General features: G+C 34.2%; 1 pseudogene; it reads left to right on the top strand.

Moving 5' to 3' along the window:
* Positions 1 to 8,438: 8,438 nt before the first annotated feature.
* LOC100915514 lies at positions 8,439 to 21,106 on the top strand (annotated as a pseudogene).
* The last annotated feature ends 927 nt before the right edge of the window (positions 21,107 to 22,033 follow it).

The raw sequence follows: 22,033 nt of genomic DNA, 5'->3' as shown, positions 1-22,033 counted from the left end.
TACAGTGCTAGAGGCAGAAATACCTTGATCATATATGTTCCCTGCTTGTGTGCTTCCATCAGTATTCTTTATGGATGAACTCATTTTCACACTGATATCATTTAAAATTTTAGACCAGATTTATGGGAGTAGGGTTTGAGTAGAGCAGAATGCTTTATAATTACTGTTACTCTTTCGATTCAGGAAATGTTTTCCAGTGCCTTCTGACTGATCATTAAAGGTAAATGCACTGGTAAGGGCTGGTAATCTATACTTTTAAGAATGCAGACTCAATGATATCTTTTGTTTTATTTTGTTTTGTATTCCTTTTCTGTTTTTCTTTTTTCTTATTCTATTTTTTAAAAATAAAATAAATTTTAAAAAAAAGAATGCAGACTCATAATATACCTTGAAAATGGGATCAAACTGCTCCCTTGAGACCAAACCTGAAACTTTCAAGGGCTAAGTTGGGGATAAAGCCCCAAGAGGCTGCTATATAAATACATACAAAATATGTGCAAAATAAAGACGAAGGAATATTAAGGATTCAATCACAAATAATTTCAGAGGTTGGAGGTGAATCAGAAAAGGCTTTTATGAAGAATATAGCATTTGATTTGAACCTTAAAGAAAAAGAGTAAGCATAAGTCACAAAGGTAAGAAGGGAGTTTATTCAAACATGATGGAAGCATAGACATGAAAATTCTGGGTGAGGAAAAGCAAGATAAGGCTGACTGGATTGTAGACTGCATGAGGGAAAATAGTGTGTAATAAATCTGGAGAGGTAATTTGGAATCAGATTGCAGAAGACTTTAAATGCCAACTAGAGGAGTTTGTACTAGCAGCTAGAAACCATAACATTTGATGTCTAGATACATAGAAGTGTAAATATCTATGCAATATAATATATAATATGAGCATTCTCATATTATATGAAGGCCTTTAAATGTGAAACAAAGGAATCTGAACTGGCTCCTAGAAACAAGAGACTCTGATACCTGAATCCATATGTGTAAATTATAATTATATCTACATGTTATGTGTATATACATATGGATATGAGCATCAGACATACAGTGTTGGTATACATATAGATATTTATACACAAATAAAGTTGATTTCTGCCAGTACAAAGAGAAAAACAAAATCTACATGGATGCATATTTACCTTCAGAGAGGCAGTCTGGTATAAGAAATGGAGTGCTGACTTGATGTCAGTAAAACTTGAATTTGAATCCTGCCTTCTCTACTTAATAGTTGTGTGATTGGGCAACTCATTTAAACACTCTGAGCCTCAAATTCACTATCTGGAAGATAGTGGCTACATCAGAGAATTGTTGTGAGGATTAAATTCTGTAATGGACATAAAGGACTTTGAAAACCATAAATCATTATATAAATGTAAACTAATATTATATATAATAGTATATTATTGAATAATTATATATTTAAATATTGTTGTTATTGTTCAATCTTTTTTCACTCATGTCTGAGTTTTGGGTTTTCTTAGCAAAGATACTGGAATAGTTTGTAATTTCTTTACTCCAGTTCATTTTACAGGTAAGGAAACTAAAATAAATAGGGTTAAGTGACTTGCCAGCATCATACAATTAGCGAGTATGTGAGGCCAGATTTGAACTCAAATCTTCCTGATTCTGGGCCTGGCGCACTATCAGTTAAGTCACCCAACTGTCCACTAATATATCACATAACATAATTATATAACTCTTTCTATACAACATCTAATATTAACTACATATATCTAATATATGTGTACATATGCATGTATATATAAGTTTGCATTTATATATAATTATTATAAATAATATAATCTTTATATGTGTATAGACATATGCATATAGATGTAACATAATTATATAATTCTATTTCTATACTATACTAATATTACTTATATATAATATACCTAATAAATGTGTATAGGTGCATGTATATAAGTTCGCATTCATATATAATTATTATACATAATATAATGTATATGTGTGTAGATAGACATATATAGATATATAGAGATTTTTGTTTAGATATTTTATAAATATATATATAGAAGTATATAAATATATATATATAAGCATTTATATGCATTTTAGTTGCTTTATAAACATATACATAGAAACACATAAATACATGCAGATGTGTATAAGTATATATGCATATATACATATGTTTAATTGTTCTGTAAACATAGAGATAGAAATACATAAATATGTAATATGTACAAGCATATGTGCACATATATGTTCACATGTGCACATATGTTTCATGATTTCCAAACATGCATGGAAACACATACACACATGTATGTTATGCATATATGTGTGTGTTGTTATTTTATAGATATGTGCAAATGTATAAGTATATGCATGTATATATATTGCATATATATACATACACACATACATACATGAACATGGCAATGTGGAATAGTGAAGAAGGAGTTGGCTTTGGAGGCAGGGAAATCTGAGCTAGAATATTGCCTCTCTCTCTCTCTCTCTCTCTCTCTCTCTCTCTCTCTCTCTATATATATATATATATATATATATATATATATATATATATAGAGAGGATAAATATATATATATATATATATATATATATATATATATATATATATATATGTTGACTGGGTGATCCAAGCCAATTCAGTTGACCTTTCAGTGCCACATTCAATACCCTTAAACTATAAATTGCAGAAAAACTTACAAATTACTTGGGTAGAAATCATTTACTGAAAGCTCCCCTAGCATAAAAATCATAATTATACTCTATCCCAGTTCTTGCTATCATATATATATATAATGTATATATACACAAACTTGTACATTTACATATACATATATACATATTTCAATATTTCTAAATACCTGTGAGCTTATGAGTGGGTTCTCCTTATCATCAGAGGGAGGGTTCTCCCTCCACCATTACATTTTATAAACCCTCCTAATACTTTCATCATTTATTAGACAATCATCATAAATCCCTGTAACCAAAAGTAAAACCATCACTCTTTGAGCAACTTCAGGTGATGAGATGCACACATATAAATAAAATCCTTTTCCTCAGAGAACAAAAGTCAACACTTCTCTTGGTGAGATATGATCATAAAAGAATGGCTTCTAGATGTGTCCTTGCAACAGAATGTTGATTATACATGTTCTGATGTTTTTTGGCTCAGAATTGTTTTTTGTCAACATCCTGTTTGGGAGCAAGGAGGAGGGACTAGATATAGGAAGACCCATCTACTGAATTCAAATCTAACCTCAGTCACTTACTATCTATGTGACTCTGGGCAAGTCCCTTAACCCTGTTTATCTCAGTTTCCTCATCTATAAAATGACCTGGAGATGGAAATGGCAAACCACTCTATATCTTTGCTAAGAAAATCCCAAATGAGGTCATGGAGAATCAGTCATGACTTAAAAAGACTGAACAGTAACAAGGACAAGTCATTCTGTTTCTCTCTCTGCCCATGAAATGTGTTCCCCTCACCAGAGATAATTAAAGACCATAAACTTAATTACAATTCCTAATTCATCCAACCTGTCCACCTCCTGCTCCCTATCCTGACATATGTTTCTACCCTAAACCACCACAGACATGCCTATGTTTATTTGTCCCAAAAGTTTTATCATTTTTTCCCAGTGAGGGAACTAAAGGGTGAGAAAATCAACTTGTATTAATTAAAAACCCATTTTACTAAAAAAAAAAAAAAAACCCACAAAAGCACAAGGCCACTCCTCTGCGAGGGAGTGAATAGATCCTAGCGATATTCTTTTTGGGGTCAACAAAGCACAGGAAAAATTTGATATCCTAAATTTGTCTGTCTTGCCAATCCATGCACTCATTGTTCACTACTATCTCCCTTTATCCATACACACAAAGGAATAAATTAGTGTGGTCTGAACTTCATCTAATCATGCATCTCAAGCACCATTTAAACAGGTCCCTTTTTAGGGGATAGCTCACTTTTGCATATATTTTTTGATAAGCTTTTCTTCTTCTTGTGAATCAGTGTATGCTCAAATCTAGCATCTGAGTTTAGGCCAGGAAAGATGTCATCAAGAAAACAGAGTATAACTTAGATAGAAAGGCTGGCCTTAGGCTTTTGTGCTTTGGTTTTTTAAATTAAATTGATTTTAATTAACATAAGTTGATTTTCTCACCCTTCCAATTCCCCCATTTGAAAAAATTACAAAATTTGTATAACAAATAAGCATAGATAAACAAAATAATTCCTCATTATATATATGCAAAAATATGTGCTTCATTCTGTTTTCTGAATCTATTACTTTTCTGTCAGGAGGTAGGTAACAAACATATTTCATAATTGGTCCTCTATTATCATAGTTGCTTATCACATTCTCAAGTCTTTCAAAGTTGTTTGTCTTTTTTCCTTTTTTAAAAAATGGCATTTTATTTTTCCAAATATGTATAATTTTCAACATTCATTTTTGTGAAACTTTGTATTTCAAATTTTTCTCTTTCCCTCTCTTACCTCCCCTCTCTCCAAAACAGCAACCAATTGGATATGGATTAAATATGTGCAATTCTTTAAAATATATTTTTATATTTGGCAAAAAAAATCAGATCAAAAGGAAAAAACCATGAGAAAGAAAAAAACAAGCAAACAAACCACAAAAAAGGTGAAAATATTATGTTTCAGTATACATTGTTTCCATTGTTCTCTCTCTGATTCAGATGGCACTTTCTATCCCAAGTATAATGGAATTGCTTTGAATCACCTCATTTCTGAAAAGAGTCAGTCCACGATAATTGATCATCACATAATCTTATTGTTAGTATACAATGTTGTCTTGGTTCTGCTCACTTCACTCAGCATCAGTTCACGAGAGTCTTTTTTTTTTTTTCAGAATCAGTCTTCTCATCATTTCTTATAAAACAACAATATCCCATTACATTCATATACCATAAATTATTTAGCCATCCCCCAACTGATTTCCACTCCATTTCCAGTCCCTTGCCACTACAAAAAGAGCTGCTACAGACATTTTTGCACATATATGTCCTTTCCCTTCTTTTATGATTTCTTTGGGCCACAGATGCAGTAGAGACACTGCTGAATCAAAGGGTAGGAATGCACAATTTCATCATTCTTTAGACCTAGTTCCAAATTAGTCTCCAGAATGATTGGATCATTTCACAACTCCACCAACAACATATTAATATCCCAGTTTTCCCACATCCCCTCCAACATTTATCATTATCTTTTCCTGTCATCTTAGCTAATCTGAGTTATGATGTAGTACCTCAGAATTGTATTAATTTGCATTTTTCTAATCAATAGTAATTTGGATATTTTTTCATATTACTAGAAATGACTTTAATTTCTTCATCTGAAAACTGTCCATATCTTTTGACAATTTATCAATTGAGGAATACCTTGTATTCTCATAAAGTTGTCTGTCTTTACAACATTATTATGATATAAATTTTTCTTGTGGTTCTACTCACTTCAGCCTGTGCCAGTTTCCAGGTTTCTCTGAAACCATTACCTTTCTCAATTCTTATGACACTGCAATATCTTATTACTTTCATATGCCATAATTTGTTTAACCATTCCTGAGCAGGGCATGTCCAATTCTTTGCTTCTTGTTGCTCTTCCTCCAATCTGGAAGAGGACCAATGATATCAGTAGAGTGATGACTTGACTTGCAAGTGAATTGGATTTAAGTGAGGAAAACTATTAAAAATCATCTGTTTCACTCTCTCCTCCAAAGTCATCTGGGTCCAATGACAAGACATAGGTCAGTAAGACTGATGATGGCCTTGGATGCAGGGGGAAACCCTGGATTTTGTAAGGTTGGAACTTTCCCAGGTCTCAGTCTACACTCATTCAGTAATTAAAGGCTGGAAAAGAAAAAGGGGTGTGGGGATGGCCTATTTCGCCTTCACAGAAGAATCAATCTAGGAAGGAAAAATCCTTAAAATTTTTGGTCAGAACAGAAATGACTGTGATTTACATTCACTCTGAGCTATTAAAACCTAAACAATGAGCAAATAGGGCTTGTAAGGGATTTTGACAAATTTCTTTGCTACAACAAAAAGAACTGCTGTTGAATATCTTCATACATAGTCATTAGTTTTATATTTTTATAACAATGGTTATTGCCCTGGAGCTTACATGAGGAATGAACTGGACTCTGGCCACTTCTTGTGATATGTTCTGGCCAATTAGGCTTTGTGAAGTAACCTGGAAGCAGCTGACTTGTGCAATGGTTTAAAAATGCATCTAATTTGGCTCTTTTCAACAATAGCAATTCCAATAGATTTGTGATGGAAAAAGTCATCTGCATCCAGAGAGAGAACTATGGAGACTGAATGTGGATCAAAGTATAGTATTTTAACCATTTTGTTGTTTGTTTGCTTGTTTTTTTCTTTCTCATCTTTTTTCCCCTTTTGATCTGATTTTTCTTGTGCAACATGATGAATATGGAAATATGTTTAGAAGAATTGCAGAAGAAATGTTTAACCTATATTGGATTGCTTGTTGTCTGTGGAGAGGCAAAGGGGAAGAGAGGAAGAAAAAAACATAAGGTTTTGCAAAGGTGAACGTTGAAAACTATTTTTGCATGTATTTGGAAAAATAAAAAGCTATTTTTAAAAATGGACTATAATCCCAAAGACCTGTGAAGACCACGTATTTTAAAATCAGCCGGAGTCAGGAATTCAGGTTAGGGGAAAATCGTCAGTCTTTATTCTCAGTGAAGAAAGATCGGAGGTGGAAGAGAATGGGCAATAGCAATGTGTGCAGCTGAGTCAAGAAGCTAGCTAAACCAGCAGCCACACGACCAGTAGCCAGGAGTATGGAGCCAAGGTCAATCTCTCTCAGCTTCTCTTCCTGTCTCCCTGTCTCCACCCACCAAAATCGTCATTTCCTATACAACACATCAGGACTTGCACAGAAAGTGGGCGGGGGCCATTCTTTATCCAATCATATATATTAATAGAGAATAGTCCAATTACTATTTAGCCTCATGTACTTGGGACCTCAGTGCATCAACTCAAACCTCAGTTCATTACAAAGACCTGAATTCAAATTCAACTTTAATTGTGTGAATCTGAACACATAATATAACCTCTCTTTATTTCAGTTTTCTCAGCTGTAAGATGTGAATAATAATAAAACCTACCTCCTGAGGTTGTTGTGATGATAGAATGCAGTAATAGATGTAAGGTGCTTTGCAAACCTTAAATCACTATGTAAATATTAGCTATTACATTATTATTTCCTAAATACACATCACATAGTATCAGAGACAGAAGGAGCAGGAGAGTCTTAGCAAATGCACACCAGCATGCTAACCAAGTCTTTCTATTGAGTGAGGAATGGCAAATTAACTGCAACCTGATCCTAGCTGAGGTCTGGCATCACAGTAAGGAAAACAGGTAATCCAAGAAACATTGATCGCATTCTGCCTTTGGAAGTATGGGCAGGTCAAGGGAGGAGAAGAAAATGGTTTTCTGTCACTCCCACAAACCCAGAGGACACTCAGCTCAGCACAGAGAATTTCAAAGAGCATCTTCTCAGTCTAGAAAAGCAGTAGGAGTTGAGAAGATGCAGATTTGACTTTTACCTCAGACACTTACTAGCTTTGTGACTTTGGAAAAGTCATTTAATACATCTAAGCTTCTATTTCTTTATTTTAAACTGGATAAAATAATGGAATCTATTATAAAAAGTGGTTATAAGGAGCAAAACACTTTCCAAATAATAATCTTAAAATCATTTCCCTTATCCAGCTACTTTGAATTGATTTAACTCTCTGATCTCCCTTGTGTTCCAAAAACATAACCCTTGATAAGACTGTACCTCATACACCATTGAAACATGATGATATCATATGTTTGGAACACATGTTAGTTGGTGTCCTGCAGATAACATTCTTCCCTGAGCTAAAATGCAGGTGGAAATTTTTGCCCAAATTAGGATGCCTGTATCCACTTATAGAAATCCCATATCAATCCCTTGAGGTCTAGAATAAGTCTCACTTCCTCTGTGAAATCTTAGTCAAATACTCCAGCCCACATGGCAAACCACTCCAATATCTTTTCCAAGAAAACCCCAAATGGGGTCACAAAGAGTCAGATACAACTAGAACAGCTGAATGACAGACTTGTGTCATAAGTGGGAAGATATGTGTAGAAGGTGGGATTTAGTGCTGAGGTGAGCCAAAGGAATGATGTCATCTTAGGCTGCACAAAGACCAGGATGGAACAGGTGAGAGTTCCTCTGTTTGCTACACTGGTCACAGCACATCTGGAGGTTCAGCTTTGAGCCCCACATTTAAGGAAGGACAATGATTATCTGGAGAACATTGGGAAGAGGGTGACTGACATAGTAAAGGACAGACAAGAATATGCCATAGAAAGATCATTTAAAAGAATTAGGGGTGTTAAAACTAGAAAACTGGGGAGGTAGGATGGAGGAGGAGGTGATGAAAATTGTCTTCAACTGCTGCTACATCAAGGGAATTAGACAGATCAGGTTTGATCCAGAGGATGGAACCAGCAACAGTAGAAAGAAGAGGAATATTTAGACATATTAGGAAGAACTTCCTAATAACTCAGACTATAGGAAAATGGAATAAGCAACATTGAGAGAGATAATGAGTTTGCTCTCATTAGGACCTAGCTATAAGCTCTGTTCTTTCATAAGTGCCTCTAGTTCCCCTTTATGAATCTTCTTTCCCATTAGGATTTAATCTTCTTGAAGATGATTTGTTGTTCAGTCATATCTGACTCTTTATGACCCCTTCTGGGGTTTTTTTGGCAAAGAGGTTGGAGTAGTTTGCCATTTCCTTCTCCAGCTCATTATACAGATGAGGAAACTGAGGCAAATAGAGTGAAGTGATTTTCCCAGGGTCACACAGCTAGTCAATGCCTGAGAACAGATTTGAACTCAGAAAGATGAGTCTTCCTGACTCTCGGTCTGGCATTCTATCCACTGCACCACATAGATTTAACAAATCTAAATTTTGTTTGTATTTATATCTTCAGTGTTTAGCAAAAGGCCTGGCACATAGTAAGTCCTAAATAAATGCTGTTCCCTCTTTCCCTCTCTCCCTCTTCCTCCCCCTCTCTCTGTCTCTCTGTCTCTCTTTCCCCTTTCTCTCCCTTCCTTTTCCCCTTCTTCCCTCCCTTTCTTCTTCCCCCTCTCTGTTCTATCTATATCGTATACCTATCATCTCATTATATATATCATCTACCTTTCAATCTATATCTTTCATGTATCTGCTAACATAATCATCCAAAAGTTGGCTAATCGTGCAAAAAAGGTTTGTGGTGGGAGGATTCTAGGTCACATATGGGTTGGATGAGATGAGATTCTATATTCCTAATGTGTATTTGAAAAGTAACTTTCAAGTCTTTGATTACATATTTCTAAAGGATTCTGCTGTTGGGAAAAGATGGGCACTAAGGCTGTTGGAGGATAGGAGCTCTACTGAAATGTCATATCCATAGTATCTGTGCCCTTCCCCAGTGCTGAAACCCTCTGAAGATCTCAAATGTGACAGTGATAAACCTTGGACTGATTCAATATCTGCGGATTCTGCCTCCAGAGGGAATAAAGAACATTCAGGGACCATAGATTTAGAATTGGAAAAGACCCAGGAGTCATGGAATTCAATCCCTCCATTTTACAGATGATTAAACTGAGACCCAAAGGAGACATTTCCTCCCACAGTTGGTGGCTATCAGAAGTGAGATTTGAAACCAGGTTTTCTTGATTGTATTAAAGGCTGGAGATACAAGGAAAATAACCTAAACATTATTGGCCCTCCAGGAATTTACATTCTATTGGGAATAAGGAGGGGGAAACAACATGTATGAAATAATAGCTCCCATGTATATAATTCTTAGTTTCTGGACTTGGAAGCAGGATCCTAGGCAGAATAGATCCCTTCATGTGAGAGGAGGATAATGATACAAGGAGGCAACACTGGAGCAAGGAAGGGAAAGAGAGAAACTAATGTAATGGTAGCTGAATCATAACTGAATGAGAGGAAAGAGCAATATATTCAGTGAGACATCTGCTATCTTTCTAATCTCTCTAAATGACCTCTAAGGAAATAGTGAGTTGTAATGGTCCAAGTACTGGGTTTGGAAGCAGGAGACCTTGGTTCAGGTCTTCATCAACTACTGTTCCAGGATCAAGGACTCACAGAATCTGTCACCATCTATCTTATCCAAAAAATGACTTTTTCCCTATAACATAAAATACTTCAATGTAACTTATTTAACAAATGTTCATTCTAATTATTGTTCTGTAAGAAATGATCAGCAGGTTGAATACAGAGAGGCTTGGAGAGACTTACATGAACTGATGGTGAGTGAAATGAGCAGAACCAGGAGATCATTATATACCTCAACAACGATACTGTATGAGGATGTATTCTGATGGAAGTGGATTTCTTCAACAAAGATCTAACTCAGTTCCAATTGATCAGTGACAGACAGAATCAACTACATCCAGAGAAGGAACACTGGGAAATGAAGGTAAACTGTTTGCATTTTTGTTTTTCTTTCCAGATTATTTTTACCTTCTGAATCCAATTCTCCCTGTGCAACAAGAGAACTGTTCTGTTCTGCACACACATATATTGTATCTAGGATATACTGTGACATATTTAACATGTATAAGACTGTTTGCCATCTAGGGGAGGGAGTGGAGGGAGGGAAGGGAAAAGCTGGAACAGAAGTGAGTGCAAGGGATAATGTTGTAAAAAATTACCCAGGCATGGGCTCTGTCAATAAAAAGTTATTAAAAAAAGAAATAAAAAAATAAAAAAAAACAAATGTTCATTCTATCTCTTCATGAGGACATGCATGAAGGGAAATCCACCACTATCTGAAGCAACCTGTTTCTCTTTTAGCAAGTTTCTTGACATGAAGTACAAATTTCAGGGTCTCTCTACAACTTCTACCTATTTTTACTGGTTCCATCCTCTGGGGCCAACTGTCCAATTACTCTTCCACAAGACAGTCCTTCAAATATTTGAACACAATTACCCTGTCTCTCCAAATAATCTTTTCCTTATTCTAAACATCCCTAGTTTCCCCAGCAGATCCTCATATGAAATGGATTTTCACTATCCTAATTGACCCCCTCTGAAGGCAATGTATCTGGGAAATATTTAATTAAATAAATATACAACAATACATAGATAGTCTTAATATGTGGGTGTCTAAGTGAATATGTCACCATAGAGATCCTTATATAAGTTTAGTTGCTCCCATTTGTCTTTGACTTTGATGTCATGGCCCTGGGCAACTCAATTTATCCTCCATTTTGTCACTGGTGGACTGGTGGTAGTAACAACTGTTCTGACTACCTTACAGGTTTATTGGGTTGACCAAATGAGATAATGAAAATGAACTGATTTGTAATCATGCTGTGTAAGTACATAATAATAGACTTCAAAAAGAAGAAATTTCTACTAACAGAGATCTGCAAAGACTATAGATAGCCCAGCCTGAGACTTCGAAAAATTGTGGACTCAGAACAGATCCCTCCTCCCTCACTCTAAATTTGCAAAGCTCATTTGCTTCAATTTTTTTTTTGATACAAGCTTTCCTAGTAGCTGAAAAGCACAAAGAGTTGTCCTACTACATCAGTTGAATGAATAAACTATTAAACTTTAACAATTAAACTTTGTTGATTCAACTGGAAATATATTGACAAGCCACCAGGCATGTAGGTCTGGAAGATTTCATTATAAAAGAGTGGTGACATTTCTTACATGAAGAAGCACCAGCAGCAGAATAATACAAGTACAAAATGCCAAATTAGTTACCCTTTTCTGCTCTTTAGTGACCATTTTCATCACTGAGAATTGACAATAAATAATCAAATTTTCAAACCCATCTTCTTTGATACTTTGAAATATTCGTGATCTTTGGCCTGGAGAGATGGAGTGATCTTTTCACTTACACAAATCACAACCCTTTAGCTGCATTCCTTAAGAGACAGTCTTCATTAATTTCTACAAAGAAAATAAATTATCATTTCAGTGTTATTAGTCTCTTCATATTTTGCTAGGCCAAGCCTGAGGATAATAAGCAAGATAAGGCACTTTACAAATGGATGCTATTACTGTTGTACTAATACATCATATTTTTGTCTTCAGTTATGGATTTACCCACTGTCTTGAGCTAATTTTAAAGAAAATGAGTGGAGGGCTGTGTGTGTGTGTGTGTGTGTGTGTGTGTGTGTGTGTGTGTATTAAGAGATAAAAGGTGGTTTTTGCTTGTTTGTTTTTCTTCTTTCCTAATTTTTCTTTATTTCTTCCTTCCAGTTTTTGCCAGAGACTCCTAAAATCTTTTCTACATCTAGATTTAAGAATATTTGACCTTTTCTTTTTTGCCCAGTTTCTGTTTTTTAGTGGACTCTATCAACAACTCTAATGCTTTTATGGAAGATTGGATTTGCAGTCAAAAATCCTTAGTTCAAAATCTACGTCTGTCACTGTATACTTGTTTGACCTCTGGGAAGTTATTTAAACTCTTAGAGCCTCAGTTTTCTCATATGGAACTCATGTTGACCTAGATGACCTATAAGATCACTTCCAGTTCTAAATCTCTGATCCTTTGACCCCATGGTCCTCTCCTCAGATTTCTCAGTTGCTTATTTCTTTTTTCTTTCCTTTTCTTCCTCTACCATAGAGATGGTTACAATTAAACACAAATGGGTGTATATAGGTAAAATTATGCTATACATACTTCCAGTCATCATTTCTTTCTTTGGATTCAGACAACATCTTTCTTCAAATATCCTTACTAATTGATTTGGGCATTTATAATATCAAAATGACTTATCTGCTCAAGGTCATTCTTTTTTTTAAAAAAAAGATTTATTTAATATTTTTATTTTCCCAGTTAGGTATAAAACATTTTTTACATTTGTTTTTAAAACTATGAGTTCTACAATGAGATGATTCAAGCCAGTTCCAATGATCTTGTGATGATGAGAACCATCTACAACCAGAATACTACAACAAGTACAGAGAGTACTGTAGGAACTGACTATGGATCACACTATAGCATTTTCACTTCTTTTGTTGTTGTTTGCTTGAATTTTATTTTTCTCATTTTTTTCCTTTTTGATCTGATTCTTTTTGTGCAGCAAGATTGTATAAATACATATGCCTACATTGGATTTACATATTTTTTTTTTACCATGTTTAACACATATTGGATTACTTGCCATCTAGGAAAGAGGGTGAGGAGAAAGAGGAAGAATTGGAACACAAGGTTTTGTAAGGGTCAATGGTGAAAAATTATTCTTGCATATGTTTTGAAAACAAAAAGTTTCAATAAAAAACAAATTAAAAAACCTTTGCGTTCTAGAACTCTCCCTTCCACCCCATATCCACCCCCTTTAAGAAGATACATGTGAAATTATGCAAAACATTTCCATAAAAGTCATGTTGTGAAAAAATAGATCTCCTCCCCCAAAAACCAGCCCTCAGGAAAAAAAAGATTAAAAAAGATTATGTTTCAATATGTATCCAGACACAATTTTTTTCTCTAGGTATGGATAGCATTTTTCATAATAAATCCTTCAAAGTAGTCCTGGATCACTGTATTGCTGAGATTAACAAAGTTATTCACAACTGATCCTCTCACAACATTGCTATTTGTACATACACATTTCATTTTTCTCAACTACATGAAGGATTTTCCAGGTTTTTCTGAGAATACCCTGCTCATCATTTCCCAAAGAAAAATAATTTCCCATCATAATAACATATCACAATTTGTTCCTTCATTCCCTAATTAATAGGCATCTCCTTCATTTCCAGTTCTTTGCCTTGATAAAGAACTCCTGTAAATATTCAAATTCATTCTTAAAGCCATATTGCTGTTACTGTTTACAGTGTTCTCTTGGTTTTCCTCAATTCACTCTTCATTATTTCATGGAACTCTTTCCAAGTTTTTTCTTTACATTTCATTACAATTATATACCACAACTTGTTTGGATATTCCTCAACTGATGGGCATCCTTATGATTTCCAGTTCTTTGTCATCACTAAGAAAGTTTTTATAAACATTTTTGAACATTTAGGTTTTTTTTCCTTTTTCCCTAATTAGCTCTGAAAATCAGGTTTAATATTGTATTGATTGATCAAGGAATATAAGCAATTTAATAACTCTTTGGGCATGATTCCAGATTGTTCTCTAAAATGGTTGCCTCAATTCACAATCCCACCAAAAATAAATTAGTGTCCCAGTTTTTCCACATTCTTCCAACATTTGTCATTTTCCCCTTCAATCATATTAGCCAATTTGGTAAGTGTAAAATGATATCTCAAAGTTATTTTAATTTTTTTTCAAAAAGTAATGATTTGGCGTATATGACTATAAACTGTTATTATTTATTCACTGAAAAACTTGGTCATTTTCTTTGACTGTTTATCAATTGGGGAACTTTTTGTGTTCTTATAGATTTGACAAATTTCTTTATATATTTAAGATACAAGACGTGAGAAATGGTCTATAAAAAAATTCCCCAATTTTCTGCTTTCCTTCTGTTCTTGGCTACATTTGGGTTTTTTGGTACAAATACTTTTTAATTTAATGTAATAAAAATTATCCACTTTACATTTTACTCTGCTGTATCTTGTTTATTTATGTTTGTTCACCTATCCAAAAGTCTATAAGCATTATGTTCCATGTTCTTCTAATTTTCTTGTAATGTCTCTTTTTACGACTTATCTAAGTCATGTATCCATTTTGACCTAATCTTGATAAATGGTGTAAGATATTGCTCTATGCTCAGTTTGTGGCATAGTTCTTTCCAATTTTCCTGACAATTTTTTACCAAATAATGAATTCTTTTATCAAAAGCTTATCTTTACACTTGTTAAACACAAGGTTATTATATTTATTTGCTATAAATTATATGTCAACTCTATTCCATTGATCTACTTTTTCTATTTCTTAGCCAGTACAAGAGAGTTTTAATAATTGATGCCTTATAAGATAATTTAAGATCTGGTACTGCTAACTCTTCTTCCTTTATATTTTTTCATTAGTTCCCTTGATTTTCTTGATTATTTTTGTTCTTCCAAATGAATTTTAAAGATTATTTCTTCTAGTTCAATAAAATAATGTTTGGTAATTGAATTGGGATGGTATTGAATATGTAAATTAGTTTAAACCAATTGATTTTTTCCCTAAATCTTCCCTGTAACTTTATCCTTGAGTATTACATCCTGCAATAGCCAATTAAATTTTCCATTCTCATCACATCCAAGTATAAGCTGGAATGTAGCAAGGGCAGAGAAACCAGGGCTTTGTCCCAGGTAACCAAATTCCAAGGATGCTGATGGTATTTTTCCATTGGCATGCTAAGGCGAGTTCTTTTCCTATTCTGCTACTTGGATGACAAAATATCATGAAAGGAATGAACTCATAGAATCACAGGATCTTGAGAACTAAATTATCATTAAGATCATTTAGATTTACTTCCCACCCAATGCAGTAATCCTAACTGCAGCATTTCTTAATTTACAATCATATAGCCCCTTACTTGAAGAACTACAATGATGGAAAAAGTACAGCCTTAAAAGACTGGGGCAGCCTATTCTATTTTTTGAAAAATTAGAAGTTTTTCTTTATATTGGCCCAGAATCTATCTCCTTGCAACTTCCATCCATTGGTCATAATTCTGATTGAATTATTCTTGGGGGATTCCATAGACCTCCTCTTTTGTCATTCTCTCTGAATTAAGCCTGTTCAAAATCAGTCTCCTTGACAACAGAAACCACCTCCAACCATCATCCATGCCAGCTTCTTAGCCATTCTGTGCAAAGACAGGGTAATGGCAGATGGTTTTCTGGGCTTGATTACAAGAATGAAAAGGCACTGCCATTGATCAGCTTTCAAATCAGAAGAAAAGGTAGAATGAGAATTTCCAGAAAGGTTCCTTAATTAACAACAGGTATCTTTCAGCAAGCTCTAAGCCAAAATATCAAGTAGGGATTTTCCCAAAAGTATTGTTAATTAAATTGTATCACTGGAACTGTATTAAAATTCTGAGGATAGCATTTTATGACCTTTCCTTACTAAAACACTGTCCCCAGATTGAAATATGAAATATCTATCTCTTATTCATTGGGATATTTCTGTTCAATAACTACTCAGAGAAAGGCAAACTACAGAGATTAGTGCTTTTCATTAAGGAGACATTCCTCTGGGCGCATGAGAACATATATATTCACGTATATGGCTATGTGGAGAGTCACAGTATGTTAAACCTCAAAGGATCTTTTGAGATATTAAACATACAAGTATAAAGAATGAAACCATTCCTATTCACAAGAAGCTTTCATTCTCATGGGGGAAATGACAAATACATATATAAATATGTATAAAATAACATAAATATAAGTCAAATAAGTATAAAATAGTTTGGGACAGAGGAAACTAGCTGTTAAGGGATCTTAAAATGTTTGATACCAAAAATGGTACTTTTAGCTGAATTTTAAAGGAAAAAAAAGACTTGCAGTGGAGGAAGAAGTTTTAAGTATTAGAGACAGCAAGGAAAATGGAAAATGGACCACTATATACCTCTCAGATTAGCTAAGATGACAAGAAAAGATAAAAATGAATGTTGGAGGGGCTATGGGAAAACTGGGACACTAATACAGTGGTAGAGTTGTGAACTGATTCAACTATTCTGAAAAGCAATTTGGAACTATGCCCAAAGGGCTATCAAACTGTGTATACCCTTTGATCCAGCCTGTATCCCAAAAGGATCATAAAAAGGTAAAAGGACCCACATATACAAAAAATGTTTGTGGCAGCCCCTTTTGTAGTGGTAAGAAACTGGAAATTGAGTGGATGCCCATCAGCTGGAAAATGACTGAATAAGTTATGGTATATGAATGTTATGGAATGTTATTGTTCTATAGAAATGATCAACAGGATGATTTCAGAGAGACCTGGAGAGACTTACATGAATTGATGTTAAGCGAAGTTAGTAGAACTAAGAGATCATTGAACACAACAACAAGATTATACAATGATCAATTCTGATGGAAAGGGATCTTTTCAATAGTGAGGTGATTCAGGAAAGTTTTAATAGTCTTGTGATGAAGAGAGCCATTTGCATCCAAAGAAAGGACTGTGGGGACTGAGTGTGCATTACAACATTAGTATTTTCATTTTTTGTTGTTGTTGGCTTGCTTTTTGTTTTCTTTCTCTTTTTTTCCTTTTTGATCTGATTTTTCTTGTGCAGCATGATAACTGTGTGTATAGAAGAACTGCACATGTTTAACATATATTGAATTACTTGCTTTCTAGGGGAAAGGGTGGGGGAAAGAAGGGGAAAATTTGGAACATAAGGCTTTGCTTAGATGAATGTTAAAAATTATCTGTATATGTTTTGAAAATAAAAAAGCTCTGATAAAAAAAAGAAAACAACAACAAAAAAAGAAAATGGAAAATGGAGTGTGTGAGAGGCATACAATAAGGAGGTTAGTTTGAATTGATTGCAAAGTGTAGGAGGAAGAGTAATATTTAATGATAGTGTAGAGATAGATTGGGGCTAGGGCTGAGCAGAGTTTAAAAGCTAAACAGAGACATTTCTATTTTGTCCTTGAGACAATAAGAAGTTATTTCTTATTAAGGAAGAAATCATAAATGAAGGTATCTTTGAAGTCATCTAGTCCACCAACCTGTTTTATGGATGAGGAAACTGAAATCCAGAGCAGTGAAAATGATTTGCCTAAATTTACAAATGCAGGATTTGAATCCTGGATAAGTGAAAGTCCTTCTTCCCTTGCCTCTTCAATTCCCAAGTTATTCCTTCAAATTCATTTTAGATTGTGATATTAGTTTACCATAACTTTCCCTAAGAATAAGCCTCCTAGTCCTAAAGAGAGATTAAAAAGGGAATGGAGAAAGACAAAAAAAAAAAAAAAAAAGCAAAGAATCAGCTGGGAAATAGTTGAGAAAACTGTGATTTATGAGTGTAATGGGATATTGTTATATCATAAGAAATGATGGGATGATGTCAGAGAACACTAGGTATAGGAAATGAAGCAAAGCCAGAGAGCAATTTATATGACAGCAAGATTATCAAGAAAAAAATCCCTGAAAGTCTCAAGAACTCTGATGAGATCATAAAAAAGGGAAAAGGACCCACATGTGCAAAAATGTTTGTAGCAGTCCTTTTTGTAATGTCAAGGAACTAGAAACTTGAGTTGGGGAATGGCTGAATAAGTTATGGTATATGAAACTTATAGAATATTATTGTTGTATAAGAAATGACAATCAGGCAGATTTCAGAAAAGCCTGGAAAGACTTACATGGATTGATGCTAAGTGAAGTGAATAGAACCAAGAAAACATTGTACACAGCAACAAGATTATGTGATGATCAACTTGGTATGGACTTGGCTCTTTTCAACAATTCAGTGATTCAAGACATTTCCACTAGATTTGTGATGAAAAAAACCATCTGCCTCCAGAGAGAGAACTTTGGAAAATGAATGTGTATCAAAACATAGCATTTTCACCTTTGTTACTGTTGTTGTTTGTTTTCTTGAATTTTTCTTTCTTACGTTTTTTTCTTTCACCTTTTGATCTGATTTTTCTTGTGCAGCATGACAAATATGGAAATACATTTATAAGAAATGCACATATTTAACCTATAACAGATTGGAGAAGGGAGGAAGGAAGGTAGAAAAATTTGGAAAACAAAGTTTTGCAAAGGTCAATGTTGAAAATTATCTATGCATTATTTGGGAAAGTAAAGAGTTATTAAAATAAAAAAAAACTTTGATCAGAGTTATTAATGGTCAATCGTGTTTCCAAAAGACCTATAAAGGAGTATATTACCCCCAACATGGCAGAAAAGTGATAGATTGAGGATGCTTAAAGAGGTATACACTTGTGAACAGGACCTCTATGTGGGATTGTTTTTTCCTTGACTATGCTCATTTGTTAGAGGGTTGGTTTTTTTTTTAATATTTTCTCTACTGTCTATTTGTCTATTTCTCTATTGTCTATTTGTCTACAGAGAAAAGATTTTTGGGGGGGGTATGGAGGCAGTAATAATGACATGGAGTTGAGAGAAGGTAGAAGGGAGGAATGAAGGGGAAGGAGGGAGGGTGAGAAAGAGCCATTGACATATTTACTTAGAAAAAAGTACAAACATGACAGTTTTGAATGTAAAGTTTGGATTTGATTTTAAACTTTTTAAAAAAGCAATAAATATGAGATAAAGATATATTTTCAACTCATATTCTACTTTATATATAGAAAGATTATTTTGTGTGTATAAATACAGATTAAAAATTAAAATTTTAGAGATCAATAAAATTTGTTTTAAAAAATAACTGATATTACATTACATTTTACATAATAATAGCTAACATTCAAATACTTTAAGATTTGCAAAATGCATTACAAGCATGATTTCATTTGGTCCTCATAACAGCTCTAGGAAGTAGATGCTATTACTCTCTTCATTTTACAGATAAAAAAACTGATACTAAGAGATGTTCAGCCACTTGCCCAGAGTCACACAATTAATAAATGCCTAAGGCAAGACTTCAAGTCTTCAAAAGTTCAAGTCCCACATAATCACCTAATAACCACTTAGTTGTCTCATACATTCCACTCTTTATCTTTTTTTTTCAATTCAACAACAAATAATACAATTGAGGAAAGTGCCTCAAGACTTTACCTGCTCATTCTGACTTTATTTCAACTGTTCATTTTAATCGTGATGAATCCTTGATAGTATCAAGTAGTTACAATGGTCTCTGTTGAACCTGGGATTATAGCATCAGGTCAATATCTAAAAACACTTATTGATGATGATAACTCTCCTGTGTCTTTTGTGAATTCTCTCCAAATGGTAAATACATTCTTGCTGCAATTCTGCACAACACTCTTAAGCTATGGGACTATAGCAAAGGGAAGTGCCTGAAGACATACACTGGTCACAAGAATGAGAAATACTGCATTTTTGCTAATTTTTCAGTCATTGATGAAAAGTGGATTGTGTCTGGATCAGAAGATAACCTGGTTTACATTTGGAACCTCCAGACAAAAGAGATTGTACAGAAATTACAAGGTCATACAGATGTGATTTCAATAGTTTGTTACCCTACAGAAAGCCTCATTGTATCAGCTGCATTAGAAAATGACAAAACAATTAAACTCTGGAAGAGTGACTGTTAAGCCCTTTTGATATCATGCTAGAAACGTTTTCAAGAAGTAGATCATTTGTCTATTGTCTACTGAGTGTACTGCACTGTACTAAATGCAAAGAACATAAAGACAAAAATCAGTCCAAAGGAATTCTTAATTTAAACTGTGACAATCATTCTGATTTGTAACCCTTTTCAGGTTAACAATGATATTGCCAGTTCATTGAATATGGAATCAGAATATTTCTTAGAGATCATCTCATCCAGATTTCTCATCCTCAAGGTGAGGAAACTGAGGCCCAGAATATGAAAGTATTTGTGTCAAGACACACAATTTGGCAGACCCATCACTGACTCCTGACTCAAGTGAGGGAAGGACATTAGGCAAGTATGGTACCAATAAAGGTAGTTTTGCTGCCTCCTCCCATCTTTTTTTTTTTTTTTAACAGAAGAGAAAATTGAGATCCAAAAGAGAGTTTTTGTTCAAGTTTAAATAACTTTGTGTGTTGAGAGAGAGAGACAGAGACAGAGACAGAGACAGAGAGAGACTGAAACAGAGAGAAAGAGAGAGAGACAGAGAGAGAGATAGAGAGAGACAGAGAGAGAGACAAAGAGACAGAGAGATGGGGGGAAGAGGAAGAGAAAGTGGAGGAGAAGGAACAGAAAGCTAGACTCTAAAAGATCAAAAGCAATTAACCCTGAATCAAAAGGAATGAATGAATATCATAATAACAAAAGGCAATTGGGAAGGAGGGATAGGTAACAAAAAAACTGGAGAATATTTATACTTATTAGGGGTCCATAAGGTTTTCTGTAAGTTATTTTCTGAATCTGTCTTCTCCAGTATTTAGAAAGTCAATTTTTAGGGCACTACTTTTTCTCTGTAAAAGACTACTTCCTGATTTTTTTCCCCTTGTCTGTTTACATTTTATTTTCAGTTTTTAGAAAGCTTTGCTACTTTCTCTTTGTTTATTTCCATCTGAGTCTTTATCTCTGGGGCAAATCTCCCCTTGATGATGTGTTTATCTCCCTACTATCAAGAGTTCTTGACTTCAGCAACTCCAAAAGTGACAGATAAAATCACCTTGAAAATAGGACTGGTTTGCCCTGCTTTGAGAAGACCTGAGAAACCATCACCACAATAATCATTGTTTACACTTATCTATTGCTTTGTAGTTCACAAAGGGCTTTCCTCCCAATAATCGAGTGAGGCAGGCAATGACAGTATCCCTATCATATAATTGAAGAAACAGGATCAGAGGGGCTTCAAAGGACTTTCTTAGAGTCACAAAGCTACTAACTTGGTGAGCTAGGATTCAAATCACAGAATCACAGAATTTCAGAATTGGAAGGAACTTCAACAGCCATCAAACCCAACCCATACTTCAATTAGAGTCCTTTCTATAACACATCAAACAGATGATCACCTACTCTTTACTTGAAGACATCCAATTATTTGAGGAGAAATTCTCATTGTTATGAAGTTGTCCTGATATCAAGCCTATATTTGCCTCTTTGCAACTTTCACCCATTAGTCTTAATCTGCCCTCTAACTTTAAATCCAAAATATGAACTTTTAGGATAGATGAATTAAAGTGTGATTATTGAAATTATAAAAGATTTTTATTATTTTTCTCAAAAAATTGACACCATGGTTTCTTTATATAGCAAGGTAGCTTGATGCATTTAGCATTCGTTCTAAGATAAAACTGTTATGTGTATACATATGTGTGTGTGCAAATATATGTGGAAAGAGAATAAAATGATAAATATTTTGAAAAATATTTTCTATTATAATTCCCTTTGATAAGAAATGACAGATATGAGGAATTCAATGAAAGATGAGATGTG

This window comes from Sarcophilus harrisii, chromosome 4 (assembly GCF_902635505.1).
Source record: "Sarcophilus harrisii chromosome 4, mSarHar1.11, whole genome shotgun sequence".
In the NCBI taxonomy this organism is placed as follows: domain Eukaryota; kingdom Metazoa; phylum Chordata; class Mammalia; order Dasyuromorphia; family Dasyuridae; genus Sarcophilus; species Sarcophilus harrisii.
This window is presented reverse-complemented; position numbering and strand designations above follow the sequence as displayed.